We start from the raw sequence: 22,500 nt of genomic DNA, 5'->3' as shown, positions 1-22,500 counted from the left end.
TCTTACCTCTCTTTCTCACTTAAATTTTCAAAAGAAAAGCTGGACTTTCTGGATATCCTTGTTAGTAAGAGCATATTAGGAGATGTATCTACTAAAATGCACAGGAAAGACTGTTGGAAGAATATCATTCTCCATCGCTCCAGCATGCCTCCCAGGCATATTATGAAAAATGTAGTCAAGAATCAAGTGCTACGCTGTAAGAGACTTCACACTGATAGGGCTGACTACACTGCTGTGGTCAAGGGCCTTACATCAGATCTCCTAGATAGAGGATACAAGAAGTTTGACATAGATAGTGCAATAGAGGAGGTTAATTCCTCCGATATCTGTAAAACCAAGCCCTATTTTTCTGATAGCTGTCGAATTGTAGTACAAAGTGCAGGAAAGAAAGTTAATTAACCTGTGAATAGGTTGTGCTTGACTTATTCTAACAATGTCAATGTAGTATGTGATATTGTTAAAAAAAATTGGCCTATTTTGTTGACTGATCCAAGTATTATCCAGGTACTGGGAACTAATCCGAGCTTTAGCTTCAAGAATAATAGAAACTTGAAACAAAGGTTATGTTACAAGCACCATAATATATGTGAAATGTTTAATTTACAGCGTAGAGGTACCCACCCCTATAGAACTTGTAAAGCTTGTGCCTATATATGGTCTGCTTGGATGGTCAGACATCCACTAAATGATAAGCCTATAGAGTTTTCTTTTATGCTGATTGTTCCACAAGAAACATTGTTTATTTAGCAAAGTGTAATTTATGTAGTGCATTATACATCGGCAAGATTAATTGCATGTTAAAAGAAAGAATTTTGGAACATCTCAATGGCATACGTAACAGCAAATGCACGAATGCACTAGCTAAGCATGTAATTGATCATGATACACAGCATAATTTTTAATTTTTAGTTTTGCAGAAAGTGAATGTGTAAAGGGGACATTAAAAATGAGACAGAATATGTTGAATTAAAATGGATTGTGGATTTCAAGGCATATTTTCCACCTGGCCTCAATAGCACTATCTCTTTAAAAACTATTTTGAAGAGAAGAGGTTTACCACATTAATTAATTAATTAACTTTTTATGATGCATTCCTAAGCCTTGCTTTTATTGGTCAGTGCTTGCATTTAAATCCAGGATTTTTATCAGTTTGTATTTAGGTCTGAAGAAGAGGGTTATCTCAAAAGTGCTTACCTTTTTGTTATTTTTATTTGTATCAAAGTGTTTTTTTTATCTCCAGCCAAAGTGTCATTTCTCTATTTATACTGTCCAAAAGGAACCTGAATGAGTGGATGGGGCACTGTAAATTCCTATGGGAAATAGTGCCCACAACCCTCCTGGATATGGGCAGTCATCCCAAAATGCAATCTTGGGTATTAACTAACATTTCTATGGTATTACATTGGGATGAATTGGCTAGGCTTGAAATGACCTCGGGTCGATAGCCTAGCAATCTCCTATGATCCTATGAGTAGCCCTGTTACAGAAGGTGTGTTTAGATGACAGTGCTTCATAGTCCTGCCATTCTATCTTAATGGCATGAGAAAACACCACCACTTCCTTATGTTTTGCATGACTCATATAAAGAGGACTTGAAATGTATTCTGGGAAGAATGAATGAAAGCAAGAAAACAAGATCACATTATCAAGGCAGGCCCCATCATCTGCCATTTTCAGGGAAACGTTAAAATTGTAAAAGAAGCACTTGGGAGTGATTTTAAGGCATTAAAATAGCTCTGAAAAAAAGATACAATGAAAAAACACGTTTGTCAAGTTCCAAGATGGAGTTTTCGATAAAATGTGTTTAAAAACACTTTTTTACTTGTAGAGATAAGTTCCTCATTGGAAGATTGAAGAATACAATGTGATGTGACAGAAATGTATGCAAACAGACACAGCATGTTATTTGATAAACACATTAATAGTCTCATATAAATTACAGAAAACTCTGATTTAATAATGGTTAAAGAAATATCAAAGTGTTTTTTAAATATAGATTATTTTATGTATAGGTTCATAGGTTCGTAGGTGTGTACTAGGCTAATGGCCCTGGAGCCTTTACAAGCCTAGCCCATAGGACTACCCTGGCATCATGCCACCCGACGTTAGTTCCCAGTGCTCCTGTTGAGTAGATCCCCAGGGTGAATTTTCTATTTCCCATCCACTCATCAAGATTTCTCTTGAAGAAGGCCAGTGAGGTGCTCTGTTTGACATGTATGGGAAGTCTATGCCATAACATGGGTAGTCTCTGGGTTATGAACCTGTCCCTCCAGCTTGTTCAATTGATTGTGGTAATGAGGTTGAGGTCTTTGGACCATGTGGTGCAGAGGGATTGAGATTTCTTTAGATGTAGCTTTTCTAACAGAGCTGGGTCAGACATGGATTTGTAAGCCAAGTAAAGATTGCCTCTAAGAAGGCGATATGATACGGAGAATAGTTGGATTTTTTTTAGTCTGCCCATATAGGACAAGTGTTTAAGGCCTAGGATCCTCTTTTTGAGGTACTTTTGTGGCCTCTCCAGTTGTCGCAGGTGTCTAGTGAGGTACATGTAAAAATGGGGCATTGTAATCAATGATTGGGCTAATGAGGGAAGAGTAGAGGAAGACAATGACCTCTTTCTTCCTGGATGTAAAACCCTTAGTAATGAGATCTGCCACATAGAAGGACTTTCTGACAACAGTAGCAATGTGGTGGTCAAAAGAGAAATTGCTACCCCAATCACGGTGGCCCCCAAACTTGTGGGTCCCTCACCGTCCCTGTGTCTCATCTTGTTTGTTTGCATTTGCTTCCTCTCCTACCCAATTTAACTGACCCAGAAATACTATCATCCCTTAGACAGCATTCCCTTCTTAATGAAAAAAAAATAATAATAATAATCCAATGCATAGTTCTCTATTTCGCACATGTGTCTACTCAACGCACTTGGTTTGGTCCAATTAGCTATACAACATGATTGCATTGTTATCACCCCTCTTTGTGGCCACAACAGTCCAAATTCAGTTAATATTCTGTACATATTTTTATTTTACACTGTTTAAGAAATGGATAGCTATGGTTCTTTCCTACCTTCCTCCTGCACATTCCTATATTGCTTTCCCTTTGTTCTAGCCCTTGCTTGCCTCCCATTTCACCACACTCCTATCTACCCCATTTTATCATCTATAATTTTGTCAAAAAATAGAATCACACAACATACATAAGTGGAAAAAAAAGCAATGGATCCCTTCACTTTTTGGTTTCTATGTTTGTGCAGAGTTTGGCATTGCTCACCAATGCCAAGCATCTCTTTCTTGGTGAGATTACCTACCACAATGCCACTTAAACACATTGTTCTACAACACCACATAGTGGCGCATGGTGTTTGTAGCTTAAAGTATTATCTCATTCCATTATATGTACAGCTAATGTTTGCTTTTGAATGGTAGTTTGCATATAACAGTTTTCTTTACACAGACAATCATTACTCACTTATTTTTTCTCTTTCACAATATTAAGTTCTATGTCTTAATCTGATTTTAGAAATGCTGTATGATATATATGGCTGCTGCTTATCATATAGTAAAGCCTTATATGCATTTTAGCTGCATTGCCAGAGTAGTCTTTTGTTTATTTTAAGTGGCAACCTGGGAGGGGTGTAAAATGTTAGCAGACATGTAGACTGATCAAATGTATTATCAGGTCTCTGTCTGTTCCACAGGTAACAAGGCTAGTATTTTTGCTTTAGTTTACTTGTTTAGGCTCTGCATTTTAATAATATGCCTTTTGAAGTATTTTTTTCTTTAGCTGTACAATACTACTAGTACATATTAGTTAAACTATGACACTCTCTGAGTTAGCACATATAAGTTCTGGAGGTACAGAAAGAAGTTTAAAGGAAAAAGAGATTTTCGAGTTTCATTCTTTCCATGGGTTTTCAATCCTTTTTTTTTGGTTCGTGAGCATTCAGTATTTCAAGTGCCAACATTTCAATAGGGATCACACACACATATATTTTTTTGTCTAGAGACAACTAGCATAAGTGGATGTAGGAGAATTAGAAGGGTACCTTAAATGGGATTTCTATTCAAACTAGGAACCTTAAGTTCCATGGATGGGAACTGGCTTACCTGTAGTTTACCTTTAATATTATCTTTTTGTTTTTTGTGTCTATGTCAAATAATATGAGCTTTCAGACGACATATTTCCTTTTGTTTTCATGCAGCCAATATTCTAACAATATGGATTATAATGGAGATCATAAAATATCAACTGGTAACAGTAAAATGTATGTCACTGATGTAAAATGTCTTCTTTTAAAATGTCTGTATTTTTTTTTCAAATGTAAATGCCCTTCAACAATGGCGACAGTGGCAAAAAAGTAGTTTAAGTAATCACAAATGCATCGAAATATATTTTTTATAAGAAACTATTTTATTGCAAGGTTATATCTATTAATTACAAATGGATGTCTAGTATTAACAAGTTCTACCGTTAAAGAAAAGAGAGAGAGAACAGCAATCTTATGGAGAAGTTATGTCACAATGCCTAGGGTTACTGACTTCTATGGTAATCATTGTCTTTCATCTTTTCCTGGTTAGGGGTTGCCACGGTGGAACTCCGGTCTGCTCATGATTGACAGTGCATTTTTACAGTGCCAAGTTGCCAGGCTGACGCCCAACCTTCAAAGAAGGCACACCCATTCACACATTCACCTACCTGCATGTCTTTAATATGTCACCCGACCGCAGGGAGAACATGCAGACTCCACACAGAACTTCACTCCAGCCGAGAATTGAATGGGAGAACCTCTTGCTGCGAGGCAACAATGCTAAATGCTGCACTACTGCGGCCTGCACTGACTTGTATGTTAATGATAAAGGTATAATGTGTATTGACTTGTATGTTAATGATAAAGGTATAATGTGGACAACCATTACTGAATATAAAAAAGAAACTTAACAAATATGTTCTGGATTTTGGGAAATGGGGCTAAATTCTCTAGCAAGTATCTGGAAATGTTAACATCAAATATGAAAAGTATAATAATGGTAGGATACTTGAAAAGTATACTGATGTAACTAACAAATTGAGAGGGTTTCTTCCATGACAAAGGAAATGGCATTGGAAGGAGGAACAGCTTCATTCAGTTATTCCCTACTGGAACACCTCCCCTGTGCTGATAACTTACAGAATATTTCCCATTGCTAGCTAGTACTGACCAGAGCTTGATCTGTCTGTTGCTGCCTTTATTTATAACAGCATAAGCAAAATGCAGATTTGTGGACTGAAGTGACAGCATTTTTCCTGCTGTGTTTAGAGTAAAAAAAAAAAAAATATATATATATATATATATATATATATATATATATATACTCAGTAGATTTAGAAGCTGCTCCTTTACAAGAGCAAAACTAAAAGTTAATTTGCATTATTCCTCTATCTTTTTATATTATTTCTGTTTTTAAGTATTGATTGTGAATACCACATGCTCTCTTACTGTCTCTCTCTCTCTCTCTCTCTCTCGAGAGAGAGAGAGATATGTATATAAATATAATACACCCTTAAAGAATTGTATATACACACACACACACACACACACACACACACACACACACACACACACACACACACATACACACATATACACACACACATACATGCACCTGTAGATAGAGCAGTGTTACACTATTTTATAGCCTTATTAAACTGAATAACAGAATGGGTAAAGAATAAACTCAGTCCAGATTATAAGAAGCAAAGCATGTGCCTACGAAAGCTGTTGCAACAGGAGTCTGGTCTGCGAGCTTTATTCAGAAACTTGAGGACTGGAATGAAATCTGTCTATAGCTACATGTATCATGTCTTGTGCATGTTTATCCCTTAACACTAATGGTATAAAAATTCCCAACAGATGATGCCAGATTTTCAGAGTAATTAATGAACACAATCAGCTCCTTATACTCTTGCAGGAAACAAAAATACCAGGCACTGAACATTTCATTCAGGGGGACTGAAACTATGCACTTATGTATTCTTGGCTAAGAAGTCAGAAAGCAAAGTGCAAATTGAAATTCTCATAAACAAGTGATTCCTTTTTCAGACTGAAGCACCAGTGTCAAGCTAATGGGTCTCACACACATACACACACACACACACACACACACACACACACACACACACACACACACACACACACACACACAGACAGATAGACAAAGAAACATCATTCTAAACAGAAGAGGACTTTCACAAGTAAATGAACCATATATTTACTACAAGGTAATCATTGAATACAGTGAGGGACACCATTTATTTTGCTCAGCAGTTTACCAGGTGGATGCTAACTATCCATGATCATTTTACTTAGTCACATCTTCACATTACCATTCTAACAACTCTAGTAGTAACATCTGTTCACAAGCTAAAATGGCTGACTGATGTCTGGCAACATTATATCACAAATGAAGTTCTGTACACCTCAGTAATGTGGTGCACTACACTGTTTGCAAGAAGACTTCTAGCATTTTCAGAAGGACTTGGAAACACCGGGAATGTTGTCTTAGAGACTGAAATGGAAAACTCAGGAATGCAGACACAGGAAACCCCACTTTCTCCCATTTTACCATTGATAGTTACTGTGTCAATAATCTATGTTTTCCAGCAAGGAGTCTGGGAAGCTGACAGGAAAGAAATTAGAAGCCAAAGGTACCACTCACTCTGGCTCAGGCAGATTTTTCAGTAACACCCTAAAGCAGTAGTTTTTTTTCCTTAAAATCTGTTTACATTTAATCTCCTCAGATATTTTTTTCTATTTCCAATGTTCAATTTTTCACCTCTCTGTATTTTTAGCTTGCTGACTTAATTAGATCCTTCTGTAGATTTTTACTGGTGGTTATCTTCTTTGCTACTCTGGTTCATCCTTTTTGCCCTAGGCTGCTTTGGTCTGACCTCTTTTACCTAGCGCCCATCTCTCTTATTATCTTTGTCTGCTTAATATATCATAGCCGCCTTTATTCCGTTATGTGTTTAAATCATGGGATTTTGTGAAGAAAACTGTTGACTTAAAGAATCAGTTCAATATTATTTTACATGCACAAAGCATATTCATACCCAATTTTATTTTGCTGTTAATGTTTATAAACATACCCATTTCCAAATAGAAGTAGTGGAGCTTTATCCACTGTTTTCACTGTGTTACCAAGCATATAACAGACTGTGTAGATAGTCCATAATAAACAGGAATCAAGCTTTTCCACAGATATTGAATATGTAAACCATCCAAATTTCAAACCACATGACATGAAACTTGATTTTCAGGACATGAAGAACCCCATTTCAAGCCTCAGCTTCAAAGTCCATCTATATTATGATACCCAAGAGAACTGAAATTGCTATCAGAAACATGAGACAGTACTTGAAAACATGTCATATGGTTTTCTTGTCTCCCAACAAAATTACAAATAACTGGATTAAGACAACAATAGTCCATTAATCACAACAAGCAAGCTTCACACCTAGACTGCTACTGCTGACATGGAATATGAAAGAAACGTTTAAGCTTTTGACTGGTACCCTGGAGCCAGGGCCTTCCAACAATCAGTGTTTATGGTACTGCCTCTAGACCAGCAAACAATCCCTAAGAAGCCAGGATCTGAAACATTCCTTATACAAAATAATTTTTGTTTCTGCTAAGAATTTTTTTTTTTTTTTGTTAGGAAGAACACGCATGCCTATTCAGACACACAAAAACACATATACCATATCGCTCAAACGTACCTCATTAGCAGGAATGTACCTCATTCGGGGTCTTAAAAAGCTCATGTTCCTCAAAGTTCCACACTGAAAGGCTCTCACACATTCAGTGTTAGGACATTTTTAACTGATATTCATGTTAAAGTGATAATAATAATCTTACTAATTCATTAAAAGATATTTTGTATGAGTAAAACCAGCATATTTTAACCATCCTATGACCTTCCTAGTTGAAACTGTATGTATGTGTTCCACATTTTGCCCATTTATTCCACATTATGAGGGCTAGTGTTCCTCATTTCGGAGATGGAAGGTTGAGAGCTATGCTATATAGTCAAAATGCCCCTGTATAGGCATTATATACACCACAGCATAAGAATGGAAATTGTATCCTTCTGACTGGGAAATGAATCAAGGAACTTCAGCAGTCTTGGTTGATATCACTACCTGCGTGGAACATCACACGTCCCCACCACCACCCCAGGCAGCTACGTTCTGAGCCGTCAGTGTAAAATTAGACCAAAAGGAAGAAAGTTTCATCAAGATGGATCATCACCATGTTGATTAAAGTTGTGAAGAAGTCAAGCAGTGAGTGTGCACTGTTCATATTGCAGAACAGTATGGAGAAAGGTAAGACAGACTGTTAATTTACTTAGTTTCTGCTCAGCGGTTGGCTGTGGTGATATAAAGTGCAGTCTTTACTGCCACAACTACAGCCAAAGTGAGGCTGCCATGTATATATATATATATATATATATATATATATATATATATATATATATATATATATATATATGCATGGTACTTACATATTATCGCAACCAGGTTTTTAAGCAGGCATAATTCTGGCTGTTGTTGGGAAACAAGTGTATGTAGTACTAAAAGGGGGTGTTCAAAGTCCAAACTTCTGTTGTATCACATTGGCTGGTAGTAGGAACAGGAACAATGGAAAAATTACTCTTCCCGTTTACTGTGCGTTACAAATATGCATGTGTTATAATTACAGTGTTGTTCAGCAAAAGATTCTTTTGGAAAATCTAAGAAGTCATAGAAAGTGTAAAAAAAACATTAAAAAACAGTGTGAAGCTCATTACAACAGCATATGACATAGAAAAATAGCAGTTTATTTCATTGTCATGTCATGCCAGGACAGAAACCATTATGGGAAATATAATGTTGTTTAGTGAAATGCGCACATGCACATAGACACATACACACATGAAAATGGTTAATGTCACCAATGCTGTTGCCTGCTTAATAAACAGCGAACAACAGCAGAAATATTAATAATGATAAGGATAATAATAATAAGAAGAATCATCATCATTTACAACAAGTAAGACAGGATGCAATCCCATTTGTAAACCAGCTTGATGGAGGGGGAAGTGTGAAAGAATGTGATCTGCTAGGTTGGTAATCTGAAAAATAGCCAACGTAAGCCATCAATGACTGAAACTTTGAAAATCCCACAGTTATAAGTGTGAATGTGTAATATTATGGTGTGTGTGTGTGTGTGTGTGTGTGTGTGTGTGTGTGTGTGTGTGTGTGTGTGTGTGTGTGTGAGATTTAATTACACTTACGAGTATCGACAGGAGAAGCGCTCTTAAATCAGCCACTTCTTGTGTCAGGAAAGTGGTTGCGATAATACATAAGTACCATATTTATGTGTACATGTATGTATATATATATATATATATATATATATATATATATATATATATATATATATATATATATATATATATATACATATACACACTGTCTGCAATCAATACATACTGGATGTGGCAAGAAGACAGTTAGGTAAGGAGTGCAGAAAATAAATCGCATGTCTATTAGTCTGCATTCCACACGCAAGCACATTGGAATGAACATCTCACAAAACAGTACTACTGGGTGCCGTTCATTCCAGTGACATACTGAACACCAATGAAAACTGCTCTCAGGATTGAGAGGTAGAGTTACACAGCACAGGGTCACACTGTGTACTACAAATTAGTAACACACAAGGCATTCAGAAAGAAGGCCAGCTCAATCAACGTTCTAACTTTTCAGCCCTGTTGGCAAACCATCTTGGCGAGATATTCTTTTATCAGCACAGACTGGACATCCTGACTGGTAATAGTCCATTAGTCATTCAGACAGAAATCCAGTAATACTGGAGGATGTACAATCCATTATGTAACACTGCACAAGTTGCTCAGGGATAGGGATATCATACTCAGCTTTAATTTGGGAATGTTATGCAAGAGAGAAGACTGGGTACCTCAATGCATAATAGTACACTGAGCAATTTCAGAAAAAATAGCTGTATTTGGAGGACATGTCCGTTTAGTCTGACTGCCCAAATCTGCAATAACATACTGGCTTTACAAAAATTTAGCACAGTTCTACACAGAGGGCACATACCACAGCAAATGCGTCTCATGTTCCATTGCTGAACCAGATAGTGAGTAAAAAGCTATACTATACAATAGGGCACACAACAGTTCATGTATCTGTGCCATTTGTTCCTGAAATGCAAAGCCAGTGAGAAATGAAGTTGAACAGAGGTTTAGGGGATGTAGTTTGGCAGCAATGTATATCACGTCTATCAATAGCACAAAGAGAACTGGTTGGTTTCATCATTGTGCAACCAGTAGTTGGCATATGGTATATAACTACACCCAGGCTTATATATGGAGATACCCATGCGGAGCTTCCAGCATTGGTCCCAGGATAATACACATAAGTAGACAGAGCAATTTAAAACAGTTTCTCAACTGTGCTATGCTCACTGATTGTTCTTATGTATCATCTCCAATTTCTGTCCCATCTGGGTCTAGTACTTTGTGGTTAGACCATATAACTAGGTACCTCTTAGACTGTAGTGACAAGATAGCAACCTAATTTTTCAGTATGCAAATGCACACACACACACACACACACACACACACACACACACACACACACACACACACACACACACACACGTGTGTGCAAATATATATATATATATATATATATATATATATATATATATATATATATATATATATATATATATATACACTGCTCTATTTAGAAAAAGGCACAGGTATACTGTATACATCCAGTCACAAAATTAAAGTAAACAGAGCCATTCAGCTTGCAGTTCCACAAAGCACTACATTTTGTTAACTTCACATAAATCATACAGTTACCCTAGGAATCAGGCTTACATATGACAATCAACTTCTAGGCCTCAATTCCAGCTCTTTGTCACAAGTACTCTCCTTGGTACACCCCACACCTCTACCCTGATTGAGTTGCTGTAGTCACTGCCCTCATTCCAGATGAGACTCTTAAGTGTTAAACTAACATCTTGAAGACGCTGTGACTGGGGAACCCCCTTCTATTGCACAATAATTTGTAATTAAGAACTTATTACTCGATAATAATTATTGTGATCCTGCTCCCTCAGAATACCATAATCCAGCACACATTTAAGCAAGAAATAATACCCAATAAGGTTGGCATTTCAGAAAAATAATGGACTACCCAAGAGTGCTGTGTGACCCTCTTCTTGCAAGATCCATTATTTCACTGTGACACCCACCCCAAAGGGCCTTATTGTCCTCAGAAAAAAGTCCATTATTTCCCTGTAAAACACACCCTGATGGTCATTATTGTACTTAGAAAATGAAGTTGATTTTATTTCCTTTGTTAGTTTTCTTATTTTATATTTCTATCCACAACCTCTTTTTGCCATTTTTACACATGGGGACAGGGTGTCACTTCAACAGTGACAATCATTTAGAGCAAAGGTTTACACCACCAGGTGGCTTCCCCTGCTATGATAGTACTTCTACACCACACTCTTACACTTATGCCCTCATAGAGTGTCCAATTTACCTACTGCATGTCTTTGGAATGTGAGACTCCAACAGAAGGCACCCCAGCCGAAAATCGAACCAGAGAACCTCTTTAATGTTATTTATATATATATATATATATATATATATATATATATATATATATATAAATAAATTCAGTACAAGATTGGAAAACTATTTTCCCTCAGTACTAGGTTACACTGTCAGACAGATAAAAAGATGGATACATCAGTACCATTGAGGTAATATAAAGATAATTTATTCTAATGGAGCTGACTGAAAAAATGAAATCTAATACACATTAAACTGAATCCTTTCCTACACTACATACATTGACATAGAACACTGATTATAGGGATAGCTTGCCATTTTATAATCATTGGTGTTACTATGAGTGTTTGTGGTTAGGATTAGTGTAAGAGCTAGATAAGGGGATATATTTAGTGTTTTGCATGTCTAGTGCTGTTATGTGGTGTGTGTGCCCTTTTGCCCCATGTAGTTGTAATGTTACAGATACTCTATTCTAAGGTAAGGTACAGGGTTAGGATCATGAGCAGGGTTAGGGTTAGGATAAGCATGCATTAGTAAGGAGGTTCTGGGGGAAAAGCTTTAGTTTCCTTTTGTGATCCATTTTTTTTAGTACTTTACTCACTTTAGGGTAGATTTAGATGTATTGTATTTTAGATCACTATTTTTCTAGTCAGTGAGTTTTATCAAAGTTGTATTAGCTAAACTGATATACAACTACATATAATATTTTTGATGCATCTTGTTTTGCCTAATGTTCAAGAGTTAGTGTGGAATATGTAATTATGGCTGGAGGAAGTATTTTTGCATAAAAATATAAGATATGCAAGTATTTGTCTATAGGGATCCCTTTCTAATACTCAAATGGCCATATCATCGAATTTCATTTTCGCAAGATGAAAATCGTGAAAACAAAATATCCAAACAGAGAATCTTTCCCATGGCAAGTAAACACTTCCCAACATGGTCTTTTCTACACTGTAGTGCAATCCTGGAGTTGGTATATATATATATATATATATATATATATATATATATATATATATATATATGTATATAGTTGGGGGGTGGAGGGTGAAGCCCTCCAGATTGGGGGGGGGACATAGCCCCCTGCATAGCTGGACTTTATTTACTCCTGTGTGTGTTTTGTTGTAGTATGGGCAAGTATTTTCTTGCTCTGGGAAAAATTTGCCATTTGGGTATTTCATTTTCGTGATTTTCATCTCGCAAAATGGAATTCAATGATATGGCTATTCGAGTATTAGAATTAGATTCCTCTATATACATGCACTCACAAAAATACACACTTTGTTGCAAACACAGACATATTTTTTATATATCTATCTATACCAATATCCATATCTCTGTATATAAAATGCACACACACACACACACACACACACACACACACACACACACACACACACACACACACACACACACACACACACACTCATACACATACACAAATAGACACAGAGGAACATAAACACAGTCTTAGAAACATATTATAGAAATACACCTACATGCATACGCACACAAATGCAGAGGGGAAAAAGACACACATATTTACATCTGCACAAAAAGTCACTCATGCATATAGACATAAACACACACTCACACACAGATGCATACATACAACTATGCCTACCAAATGCACCAATTTTAGCCACTTTGACTGTGTACAACTCCAATGTCTGATTGTGTTCACATTAAAATATACATAAATATAAGCCATAATAAAATATTTTAGATAATTGTTGTCATAACACATACATAGTAAAGTATTACAAATCCCCCACAGCAACCGACACACACACACACACACACACACACATATATATATATATATATATATATATATATATATATATATATATATATATAGAGCCATCTTGTGTATAGCTCATATGTCTGAATTTGTGCAAATAAATTAATTACTAAATAAATAAGAACTATTGTAATGCATTTTTATGTATTTGTTTCTTTATCTTTTTTTACTGGGAAAGTCCAGCTGGGCAAGGCCCATTTTCAGAGGACGCTCAGGCAGGAAAGCTCCATTAAATGACGTTCACATTTATAATTTCAGTATGTATGATAAACAAGAAGTACATTTACAATTTTAAGTTTCTCATCCAAGAAAAAAGAGGTCATTGTTCCTCTCTACTCGTCACTCATTAGACCCATTATAGAGTACAGCGCCCTTTTTGGTATGTACCTCACAAGACATCTACAACAACTGGAAAGGCTGCAGAAATACCTCACAAAGAGGATTACCAGCCTCAGACAGATGCCCTACGCAGACCGTCTCACAAAACTTCAGCTTTACTCCGTTGCATATCATCTACTCAGAGGCAATCTCTGCCTAACATACAAAGCTATGTCAAACCCAGAGCTGTTGGACATGCTCCACTTAAAGAAATCTCAGTCCGTCCGAGCTACACACTCTAGGGACCTAAGCCTTGTCACCACAATAAACAGAACATGCTGGAGGGATAGACTCCTGTCCCAGAGACTTCCCATACTCTGGAACAAACTACCTACCTATATCAAACAAAGCTCCTCATTAGCACTCTTCAAGAAATATCTTGATTATTGGATGGGAAATAGGAAATTCACCCTGGGGATCACCTCTGTGGCTCTGCTCAACAGGGGCACAGGAAAATAATTTTCTTGGGTGGCGAAAGCCAGGGTACCTTTTTGGCTAGGCTTATATAGGCCCTAGGGCCAATAGACTAGTACCTACCTATGAACCTACCTATGAAAAGTAAAACTTGTAGTATACAGCAGTAACAATGTGAGAAGACATTTCAACAAAGAAAACTATCTTTGCCAGCCATTCAGCTGATTGTACAACTCAGTTTACAGTGTACAAGGTATAATGTATCACATACAAATTACTGTATGGCAGTCAGATGATGGACAATCCAATATGACAGGAGGGGGTTAGAAAAACTTGTCAGATACATATAAAGTGAAATATGAGACTTGATGTAAATGAGATAGGAAAAATGGGGTTAGTGGAAAGAGAAAGACATGATATTGTGTAAGAGTTAAAGAAAATATGAGATATGATGTTAGCAAAATAAGGAAAGGTGTAAGTGTAGACAGAAAGAAAATATTTTGCATAGGAGTTATAGTCATTACAAAAAATGACTTCTAGATGAAGTAAAGATAAGGGAAAGATATCAAGAGAGAAGTAGGTGAAATATGAGAGAATAATTAGGTATGGTAAATGAAGGCATGGTTAGACTGAAATGTTAACATGGCAAAATGGTAGAGGTATTTCAGCTAAGCAAGAGAGCATGAAAGATATATGGGGAGAGCAGTAAGAGCTGGCGATGAGAGATGTCTCACCCAGGTGAAGAGTATGAGCAGGGCCCGGTGAGATGTTGTTTAAGTCAAGGCATAAAACTAGAGGGATTTTCTGTCCTTTTTAGTTCAATTGGGATGGCATTCCAGAATTTAGAGACACAAAAATAGTAGTTATTATGTACCTCGTGGTGGGGAGTATTTCGAGTGGGAGATTCTCCTTTAGTGAGTGGCATTTTCTTCTCCAGCAAGACCAAGGTTTAATCTGCCTCTGGTGTGCTCTGGTTGCATATCCTGTTCAACACATCTAGCCTTGTTTCGTCATGTCTTCTTGTTTGTTCTGCCCTTAGCAACTCATTTAGTTATTAAGGTTCTACTTGCCATTTTTGTACCAGGATTAGGGTTGGACCTTGACTCTTTTATACAGTTTAGAGACACATTAAGAGTATATTAAGTCACTGGCTGACTTGTTTGCATAATAAGAAAAACTTTTTCACTTGAATGTAGGATCATACTAGTAAAGTAAGGCTGTATGGTATCTTTTAGTGCTGGGCATTTTTCTAGAGAGTAAGACTATATGCAGTAATGAATTGTGTGTAAGTTAAGTAATTGGGTAGTTTGAGCCAATTTAGTTGTTTTAGGATCTCAAAATTATATATTCTATGTGCAAGGATGGCAATACATTTAGCTTTGCTGTAGATGAAAGAGAGTTTGGCTTTCTGTATGATGATTATATTTATGAGGATAGGGGAAGCATATATGAATGATGGAAGTAGGTAAGTTAAATCTTATTCTTTCCTTGCAGAACCAGTAAGGTACTGTTTGGCCCTATACAAGGAACCACGTTTCTGATGTGTCTTTTTAATAATTTGAAGTGTATGATGGCAAAATTTGAGACTCTTATCAATTATGATGCCTAATAGCTTAGTTTGGGTTACAGCCTCAATTTTAGTTTTTCTGGATGAAATTATATTGAAAGATTCTTTTTAGTTGAGGTATTGTTTAGGAATGAAGAAGATCATTTTTTTTTGTTGGGATTAAGACATGAGTTAAGTATTTTAGTCATACTACTGTCCAAACTAAGGCACTAGGGTAGTGTACAAATACTTTTAAAGAACAGATCACAGCACTGACTAGGAAAGTGATGCGAACTACCGGAATATATTAGTTGTTAATTGACATATCCCCCCCCCACCATATCTGCAACAATAAACTAAATACACAACTCAATTGGTATGTGCTGACTTAACTCTAATGTTTGGACATATGTCCTATTGTTTGATAATTATTTAAATCTGTTTCTATGCATGTGCTATGTTGAAATATTCCCACATTGGTGGCATGCTGCCATCAATGTACCTGCATGTTGTTGTAATGACCACTGTGGTCCCATATATGCATGTGTTCTGTTTGCTATGCAACTATTCCATATCTGATGTTTGGATTAATGGGAATATCTGTGCATGCTCTTATACCTAATCCTGGAATGTGTTGACTATTATTAACCCACATATGTTGATAAAACTTAAACCCCATATCACATATGGGAAGGTGTGTCCCGGCAGACCCACCTGTCCCAGCTCAGCTGGCCGTGGCACCGGGCGCCAACAAGTCTGGGGCCCAACCCAGGACCTCCTCGTCCGTTGGTCCTGCACCACCTACAGGTGGAACCACCACAGGGGATGGGGTTCACCTCTCCCCCCGGGAGCGGGCACAGACAGGAACCTATCACCCATCACCAGGTCTGGGTCGTGGTATGTAGCGAGCTCCACAGGGATGTCAGAGATATGCTATGCCAGCTTGAGGGCCATGTGTCATGACTAGAGGGTCGACCTGGCTCTCCTACTCAGCCCTTAGCACAGCCACCTTCAGGGCTGTGAAGGTGCAGTGGTGACTGCCCATGGGTGGGGACTCAGTCCCACTGTTTCCACTAAGGGGCTCATAGGCTTCTGATTTCCCAACACCACTCCCCATCAAGGTGTTTACCTTCCACATGTATCATATACCTCCCCTGTATGCATCGTTTGTCTTGTCTGTTAACCTACCCAACCTACCTCCCCAAATATACCTACTATTCCTCCCCAACAGCCCACTCTCACCTGAAAAAAAAAGGGCAATCCGTTCCCAAAAACAAAATCACGCCACATACATAGTTGTCCATTTCACACACGTGTTCACTGGACACATGTAATCTGGTCTAATTGGCTTAATAACATATTATTGCTGTCCTCACCCATCTCTCACGGGTATGAGTGTCCAAATCTATCTCCAAATTCATTATATATGCACAACTCACAGCAGCTTCCAAATAAAACTTGTAATCCACAAAATGAAGCAGCTTTTCAGGCAAAATAATAAAGCCCTGAGCAGGGCAAGCTTAGAAAATTGTGAAAAAACCCACGGATGGCTCAGCACACTGTGCTGTGTTTCTCTGGAATAAAGTGAACTGAAGTGTTCTGAACCATCCGTGGGTTTTTTCACAATTTTCTAAGCTTGCCCTGCTCAGGGCTTTATTGTTTTGCCTAAAAAGCTGCTTCATTTTGTGGAATATATGCACAGCTGTTGCTGTAGGAGAAATGGGCAGCTATGGACCTTCCCTACACCCTTCCTGCACATTCCTAGCTATTTTCCCTACTGTCTTTCCCTCTTTCTTCCCCTTTTTTCACCACTTTCCTATCAACCCCTTTTTCTTTTCTTTAAAGAAATTAATGCGGGGTAAGCAGGAGTAAGCACTTTTAAGCAGCAGTAAGCAGGTTTAAGCCTGTTTGTGTGGGGATAAGCACTACCTATACAGGTTAAGCAATTCAGAAACTAACAGAGTATAAGAAACTGTAACCGGAAGTTAGCAGTGCTTAGCTCAACGGAAACCCGTGCAAACCCGCTTACAACTGCTCTAAAGTGCCTTAATTACGCTGTAACCAATGGCCCGTGTTCTGCAGGCAACAAAATAAACAGCCTCTGCAAGGTTCGTACACAGGACCATGCACACCATACACAAAGTGATTTACCACTAAGCCATGGCAGATATATATAACCTTGATGTTTTCACAAACATATCATCCAGCACAATCATTCAACAGTACAGGAAATGTAGTAATATCATACCACACAACCTATTAATGCAAGAATTCTGGACAAAGTGTGCCAAAATGTGGGTACAAATAGGGATATATGTCAAATATTGTCCTTATACACTTAAACATTGCTAGGTAAACAGTTATATATATTAAAACACATATTTTGAAGGAGTTCAAGTCTGAAACACAAATGCGTCATCCTTAGTTACTGACTTCAATCCTGAGATCATCCATGTCAATTGCCAAGAGAATGAGGTACAGGCCAAAATTATGAGCCAAACATGCATGGACAAATATCTATCTGTAAATGTAGACAGATAGACAGCTCTCTCTCTCTCTCTCGCTCTGTGTGTATATATATATATATATATATATATATATATATATATATATATATGTATGACTCACAAATAATCATATAACATCAATTGTATATAGACAGATAAATATGTTCATATGTATGTATATGTATATATATATATATATATATATATATATATATATATATATATATATATATATATATATGGGTTTTACATATATAATTATGTAGCTATACACACACACACACATATATATATATATATATATATATATATATATATATATATATATATATATATACAACACAGATAGAAATGTGTATAGCATTTTCACATGGGGGAACAACATTCTGAACCACTCACTACAACATAACAGACCATATGCACTATTAATGGGGGTGGGGGCTCAAATGAGAGATACCTGGTAATTAGTGCTATGTTGCCCCCCTTCACAGCCCTAACAGATATGCTGTGCAATCCAATATCCAGCACATGCAGTTCTTCACTCCAGCACCCTCCACAACATAGCTACAATGGTTTAACAGTAAGCCAATTCATCTGTAAAATGTCAGGGCAATATCTGTAACATATCAAGCAGAAAAGTCATTCTACTGTAGGGAATGTACAATGTGGAAGGAGTACAAATTACAATGGTGCAGATATGCACACACATCTATACATTGACAAATATATTTAGGTATATATATATATATATATATATATATATATATATATATATATATATATATATATATATACAATACCAAAACAAGTCCAGCACTGAATAATATATCCACAAATAAGTATCAACAGCCGTCTTTGAAGGAAAGCTTTATTAAAGCCGTGCAGTCACCCCACAGACCGGTTTCGCTTTCACCAAAGCGTCATCAGTGTGTGACGACAGTCGCACAGTTGCATATTTAAATACAAAAACAACGTGCGTATTTTAAAGAAACCCTCACCCTGTTTATCATAAATCAGTATTTATAAAGTTATACATATTATATTCAATTATCTTAAACCAGTTGATATGAATCCAATTGTAAACCCATACAAATAAAATTTTTTTATTTTTATTATATAGTTCATACGCACTCACATAAATGTGTAAATGTGCGTATATGTGTGTAGCTGCACTGGAACCATTCATTAATCCCTATTATATACTTAATATAAAATTACCAATGGTCATTAAGACCAGGTTTGTGCAAGGCACCCAAATTAACTATCCATCTTCTTTCTTTTTGATCTAATATATTGTGTTTTACCCCATCTTCCAAACTCATGTCAACAACCCTATCAATACCCACAAATATAAAATGTGCCGTTGCATGTTCCAAAATATGTTTGTACAATGCACTCCTCATCCTATTGCACTTTATATCGCTAATGTGTGTTGCTATTCTTTGTTTAAGCATGCAAGACGTCTGGCCAACATAAAACGCTCCGCATCTGCATACAGCCATATATATGACCCAAGACGTATTGCATGTTATCAAACTTAATATATCATAAACTTTACTTGTATTCGTGGAAGTAAATGAGGAGGTCTTAGACATGAGTTTGCAATATGTACAGTTCCCACAATATGTGCTACCTTTAGAAATAGTACTAATAATTTTTGCTGTATTGATGTGCCGTTTATAGCTAGAAAAATGTTGTCCTATTGTTTTTCCTTTTTTATAAGCATATGCACAATGATCACCTAATATACTTGACAAATAAGGATCATTATGTAATATAGGCCAATACTTGTCTATAATTTGTTTAATCAAATGGGTATTACTAGCGTATGTAGTCATAAATCTAATGGTTGATGTCTGAATTGACTTCCTCGCTGATTTATCTTGCAATAAAACATTTCTATCCAAGTCATTAATTTGTTGTTTAGCTGTGTTTATTGTAGCTGTATTATACCCCCTGGCTTTAAATCTATTGACCATATCATTTTCAAAGAAATTGTATGTCTGTTCATCTGAACATGTTGTTCGAACCCTCTGAAATTGTGCCTTAGGTATGTTTTTAATGATGTGGGAAGGATGGCAACTATTGGCATGTAAAATGGAATTTTTTGAAAAAGGCTTTCTGTATATTGTGGTAATAATTGTCCCATCAATGGCCTTAGTTATATTAACATCCAAAAAATCTATGGTAAACAAATCCACTTTACCAGTAAATTTGATGCCATATATATTTGAATTTAAATAATTACAAAAATCTTTCCATTCTGTTATAGTGCCATCCCATATAACCCAACAATCATCTAAAAACCTGCGCCACATGGTCAGTTTATTCTTATAAGGAAAATTTTCAGTATATATGCAAAGCTCCTCCAGGTAGCCCATAAACAGGTCGGCATATAAGGGAGCAAAAGTGGCTCCCATAGCCGTACCTTTAACCTGTAGGTACCAATGATCATTGTATTTAAATGCATTATGTTCTAAAACCAACTTCAACATAGATAGCAAGAATTGTATTTCCCTTTGTGAATATATTCCTGATTTATGCATCCAATAGTCTACTGCCGCTACACCTCCTTGGTGAGGGATACTAGTGTACAGCGACTGTACGTCAAGCGTACCTAAAAAACTATTGTTCGACAGTTGTAAATCATTCATTAACTGTAAAAATTGTTTGGAATCTCTAATTCTTGCTGGTACTAATGTCAACAATGGCTTTAATTTAGTCTCAAGGTATTCTGATAAGGGTTCTATAATAGAACCTCTTCCTGACACTATGGGTCTACCAGGAGGGCTTTGCAAGTTTTTATGTATTTTTGGGGTTAAATAGAAATATTGGGCCTGGGGATTATCAACCTTAAGTTGTGTAGCCAAATGTGTATTTATAATCTGTTGTTGTGTGGCCCTGGATAGAAATTTATCAATGACAATCTTAAATTCAGTTGTAGGATCTGTCGCTAGAGGGCAGTAGTAATCAGAATCATTCAATTGCCTGTTGGCCTCCATATTATATTGAGTTTTATCCCAAATTACTATTGCTCCCCCCTTATCTGCTGATGTTATGACCAAATTTGAATTTTGTGACAGTTGAATCAATGCTTCATGTTCCGCCATAGTTAGATTATGACCAAAATGCTTAAAAATTTCCATTTTTTTATTATGCATTTCTTTCAACACCATTTGTTCAAAAATTCGTACGTTATTGTTATAAATAGGAACAAATTTAGACTTCTTAAACTTGAAAACATCTTGTTGTACAGTAGTCATTGTTGCCCCTTGATTAGCAAAAAAACTTTTCACATTCAACATTCTACTAAACTCTTTCACATCTTTAACAACATCTAAATGTGATAAATAAAAGGATGGCACATAATTCAAACCCTTTTGTAGTAGTTTTATTTGACTAGGACTAAATCTTTGTTCAGTCAAATTAACTATCAAATAATTAACATCATTTGTAGCATCTAAAGTCAATGATGATTGTAAAACCGGGTCTGTGGGGCCAGTGGCCTTGTGTGGATCAGTTAATTTATAGTATTTCTTGTGTTTGCGACCCCCTCTCCTAAAGGGGGTTTATTCCGCTTGGAAACAGGAAACTCAGGTGATAATCCGCCTGCGGTTTCGAATTCTGGTTCAGTATCTGTATTGGAATAAACAGATGAACCATCAGACGTGCTTGCTGTTGACTGTCGAAGTATGGACCTGACTCGTTTCCGCTTGGGCCGTGTCTGTTTGTTCACATCAAAATGCACTCCCTTTCTTTCATGCCTCCATGAAAAGATTCTATTATTTTTAAAGTCATCAACATCCCTCCTATACTTTTTCAACTTTCTAGCCCGCAGTTCCTGTTCATATTTATCCATCTCTTGCATAAACTGTGTGTAAACATTCTGATAGTCAGGCTTATCTTCATATTTAAAAGTGCATTGTTGGCTTTCATTTAACTGTTTGCTTAGCGTTAACAATTGTTGATCGTAATATTCTATCAATAAACACATAAACATGTTTGAGGCAGTCAACTGTGTTTCTCGCCACTTTTTTATAAATGCTGTATCTTCCTTGCCAAGGCCCGGTTCTAACTGTACCCTAAGACCCCTAGGCACAATTTTAGCCTCAGCATAAGCTCTCAATAGCTTATTATGCCACACAACTGCACGTACCTTTTTTGTCAGGTCGCCCAATCTATGAAAATGTTGCTTAATGTCCATATTTCCTG

Source organism: Protopterus annectens, chromosome 7.part0, assembly GCF_019279795.1.
Source record: "Protopterus annectens isolate FY-2018-M chromosome 7.part0, PAN1.0, whole genome shotgun sequence".
In the NCBI taxonomy this organism is placed as follows: Eukaryota; Metazoa; Chordata; order Ceratodontiformes; family Protopteridae; genus Protopterus; species Protopterus annectens.
This window is presented reverse-complemented; position numbering follows the sequence as displayed.